The sequence below is a fragment of the Babylonia areolata genome, chromosome 24 (genome assembly GCF_041734735.1).
Source record: "Babylonia areolata isolate BAREFJ2019XMU chromosome 24, ASM4173473v1, whole genome shotgun sequence".
NCBI classification, from domain to species: Eukaryota; Metazoa; Mollusca; class Gastropoda; order Neogastropoda; family Buccinidae; genus Babylonia; species Babylonia areolata.
This window is the reverse complement of record NC_134899.1, coordinates 52,259,555-52,264,554: the sequence shown is the minus strand read 5'-3', so window position 1 is coordinate 52,264,554 and position 5,000 is coordinate 52,259,555. Positions and strand designations below refer to the sequence as shown.

Here is a 5,000-nt window from a genome sequence, read left to right as displayed (position 1 = left end):
ACAAAAAAAATGGGTGGCGCTGTAGTGTAGCTCTCCCTGGGGAGAGCAGCCCGAATTTCACACAGAGAAATCTGTGATAAAAAAAAAAGCAATACAAATACAAAATACAAACACACACACACATGGGGTTTCGTTTCTACTTTTGTTCTTTATTCTTCAAAATATTCAAAGAAATGTAATCCTTTTTGTCCATTTTGGGGTGTGGAGGATACAATAACAATACACACACATTGAATCACAACTTCAGTCCAACGATGTCTCCGAAACACGCAAAAACGCACACACCACGCACGCCACACACACACACACACATATATATATATATATGCGCGCGCTAATGATAATGATTTGCAACAAAACAAATCAAACTTAAACATACTGACAAGTATGTTTTAGATGTAACAAACGTTACACACCCTTTCCAAGTTTTATGAATTTAAGTTGTGTTTTCCTCCCAGCACTGAATAAAATTACATAAACCGAACATTGACATATGTGATTTATATCTATGTGGTATCGGTCTGTTTCGAATTACAGTATTTTGGGGGGCATTCTAAAACAAAATGAAATTCATCCCAAACAGTACCCATATTGCATTCCTTCCAAATTCTGGTTTCTCTGTTTTCGCCTTCTCCTTTGTTTGTCACTTCAAAAAAAAAATAAAAAATTTTTTTAGAAGAAATCAGTGGATGCCTAAAAGTTCTGCAAATGAGCAGGATAGTTTCAGCATCCCTGGAAGGTTCTTTCTATTATTTTTTTTCTTCTTTTTTTTTTGTATCCTTTTTTTGTGTCTTTTTTTTTTGGTTCCTTCCATCATTTTTATCCTTTCTGTTTTTTCTTTCTTTCTTTTCATTTTTTTTCTCATATTTTTAATGTCTTCTTCCCAATGGCATGTTCAAACACTTACAAGACCATGCAACGTATATTACACATACATGATGGTTTAACACAAAATCATACTCCCTGAAAGAGAAGCATGGTATACATACACACACACACACCCCCTCTCACTCTCTCTCTGTGTCTCCTTTACTCACTCAATCCCCTCCCTCTCCACAAGCTCTACAGCTAAGTACAAAGTCTGTCACTTTCTTTGTTAACTGCGAAGAAGACAGCCACAAAACAGCGTTTTAAAAAAAAAAGTCTAAAACAAAACAAAGACAAGACGACGTCCTGTTGTCCACTTCAGACATTGTGGACATCGTAGGTAAAATACGAAGAGGACACGTGAGTATTTTTGTCTTGTTTGTTTTTTTAGTTTGGACTTTTGTTTGTTCGTGTTTCGTTGGTTTTTTTTTGTGTTTTTTTTTTTTAACTCCAAAGAGGACAACCACAAAACAGTGGTAAAACAAAAACAAAATACATTGATAAGAACGTGACACGGGTCATAATAATAATAATAATAATAATAATAATGATTGATACTTATATAACACACTATCCAGAAATCTGCTGTAGATGCTTTACAAAAACGCTTTTGTTAACATAAAACATATCTATGTTACATACACACACCAAAATGTGACTACACACACACACACACACACACACACGCGCACACACGCACACACACTGCATACATACATTTTAACATACATGTGTATCTAACAGCTACCCTAACACATATGCACACATAGGCAGGCACAAACTTACATAAACACACGCACACACAATACACATTCATATACATGCATGTAGTTATGTACACATACATATGTATACACACATAGTCAAGCACAGCTAACGCAAAGGAAGTGGACCTGCCACAATTGAACTTATTGCTGAGGGAAAAGGTGAGTTTTGAGGCGAGATTTAAAAGATGCGAGGGAATCAGAATAACGGAAGTTGTCAGGGAAGCTTGTTCCACGTCTTTGGCGATTGAAAAAAAAAAGGTCCCTCATACAGTTATCTATTTACATATTCTTCCCCTCCCCCCCCCTTAACTCAGAAGCTGACAACCACAACAAAGCAGCGTTGAAACAAAGAAACAATCAAACAAAGAGGACAAACAAAACAATGACAAGGACATGGGCATGGGTGTAAGAAACACATGTTGTCTTTTGGGTTTTTATTATTTTATTTTATCTATTTTTATTTTTTTATATTTTTTAATACCCCGATTAGGACCACACAAAGAAACGCTAAAAAACCCCCACAAACAAGACCAAAAACAAAACAAAACTATATGAAAAAAAAAAGAAGAAGAAGAAAACAACAGCAAAAGACAATGACGTCGAGAACAGGTGAGCGTGTCATTGAGACGTGCGTGGAATCTCTTGTATTTTTCTTTCTTCGTTTTTTTTTCTCTTTCTTCCTTCCTTTTTTTTTCTGTCCCAACATATAACCTATAGAAACAGTGGGGGGGCGGGGTGGGGGGGGTGGGGTGGGGGATGGCGAAAGGAGGGGAGGAGGGTGGGGGTGGGGGAGGGACGGATAGAGAGATGGGGGTGGGGGGGGGGGGAGAGAGTGCGAACGCGGATTTTTAATTGCATACAGGTCACAGGGCATCATTACAATTGCATTGGAGTCTGCTGGGGTATGGAGACGAAATAGCAGCAACAATATCTTCATTGTGCACTCCGATATACATTACAATAATCTTATCGTAGCATCCAGTTACATAAGACACAAACAAATAGTCAGGTGGGGGGGGGGGGGGGGGGGGGGGAGAGAGAGATTGAGGGAGACAGACAGAGACAAGGAGCAAGAGAAACAGCAACAGAGTTGAAAGAGAGAAGGAAGAAAAGAGGGAGGGGGGGAAGGGGAGAGACAGAGACACTGGAAGACTTGACGACAAAGTGACAAACGTTTTATCAAGGACATGCGGCACAAGCTGAAAGCTTCTTTATACAACGCCGTCACACACACACACACACACACACACACACACACACACACACACACACACCCACACATACACGCACGCACACACACACTAACACTAACACGCACAATATAGACAAATAACACAAAAATTGAAAGACTAAAGATTAATAACTGATTCAACAACCGAATAAATGTACTACAAGCCAAGGGGGTTAAAAGAGGCATGGAACTAGGTGGTTTTTGTGCATTTCATTTCGAATACAGCGCGCGCACACACACACACACACACACACACACACACACACGCGCGCGCACAAAGGAGAATAAAAATAAAGTGGAGAGAAAGAGGGTGGAAGTATGAGAAAGAACGGTATATATGGTGGAGTGATGGCCTAGAGGTAACGCGTCCGCCTTGGAAGCGAGAGAATCTGAGCGCGCTGGTTCGAATCACGGTTCAGCCGCCGATATTTTCTCTCCCACTACTAGACCTTGAGTGGTGGTCTGGACGCTAGTCATTCGGATGAGACGATAAACCGAGGTCCCGTGTGCAGCATGCATTTAGCGCACGTAAAAGAACCCACGGCTACAAAAGGGTCGTTCCTGGCAAAATTCTGTAGAAAAATCCACTTCGATAGGAAGAACAAATAAAACTGCACGCAGGAAAAAATACAAAAAAAGGGGTGGCGCTGTAGTGTAGCGACGCGCTCTCCCTGGGGACAGCAGCCCGAATTTCACACAGAGAAATCTGATGTGATAAAAAGAAATACAAATACAAATACAAAATATCAATTACAGAAAGAAACAAAAATGAAAAAAAAAACGAAAGAAAAAAAAATCACAGAAGCCAACAAACTCCTAACACATTGTCCGTCCTACCCCCTCTATCTCCCAATATCCCCCCCCCTCCCTCTCTCTCTCAATTTCTCTGTAAACCGTCGTTATTCTTTTGTTCATCCATTGTCCCCCCTTGCCAAAAGGATAGTATTGTCCATGGCAATAAAACAATGTCCGTGTCCATGTCCGTCTCTCTCTCCCTCTCTGCCTTTCTCTCTCCCTTTCTAACACACGAAGCCCGGCGTCACACAATAGCAGCACGAAAATTCGAACAAGTCATAACGCGCGCGCGCGCGCGCGCGCACACACACACACACACAACAGACACACACATAAACACACACACACACACACAGAGAAGCACATACACACACACACACACACAGAGAAACACACACATACACACACACACACACACACAGAAGCACACCCACACCCACACAGAAGCACATACACACACAATAGCAGACAAACACACACACATACACACACAAACACACACACACAAGCACCCCCCCCCACACACACACAGAACACACACACACACACACAAAAACAGACACTCAGAGAAGCACCCCCCCCCCCACACACACACACAGAGAAACACACACATACACACACACAGAAGCACACACCCCACACACACACACACAAAACACACACACACACAGCCCCCCCTCCCCCTCCCAACCCAGGGCAGCAGCAGATGGGTGGGGGTGATGATGGCCGAAGGCAGGAGGGTACAGACAGCAGGAAGCGGTGGTGATGGCCACGAGACAATTCATCATCGGCCTTCGCTGCAAAGTGCCGTCTGCAAAAGACCTGGGCCACCACCAAACCACTCATCATAACTCCCAGACCCGTTGTTTGTGAAGGACAAATACCTCCCCCCCCCCTCCCAATCCCCTCCCTCGCCCCCTCCCCTTCCATCTTACGTCCGTCCTCCTCCCCCCCCCCACCACACACACAATCCCTTCATCGTCCTCGCAAGTCTGGTTGTACACTCCCCCCCCCCCCCCATTCTCCTCTCCGGAATGTTCAGAAGGCATGCCAAATTCATCCAGTTATCATTATTATTATTACTATTATTATATCATTCCCTGAACAACCCACAATTTGATTACGTCTTAACTTTGAAATCTCTGTCAGGATTTTAAAATTTATTTTATTATTATTATTGTTATTATTACTATTTATTATTATTATTATTATTATTATTATTATTATTATTCGTGGGTTATTAGTTCAAGTGGAGAAGACCACGAAAGCTGTTCCGAACCACGATTCAAAGAAGGAAAGAACCATGTCAAAATTCAGCCCAGAATTAAATCAAATCAGAT

At 42.0% G+C, this 5,000-nt stretch overlaps 1 protein-coding gene across 5 annotated transcripts in view; it reads right to left on the bottom strand.

Moving 5' to 3' along the window:
• Positions 1–5,000, bottom strand: part of LOC143298556 (teneurin-m-like) — a 282,172-nt gene that overhangs the window by 103,821 nt on the left and 173,351 nt on the right. The gene's annotated exons all lie outside the window — the stretch shown is intronic.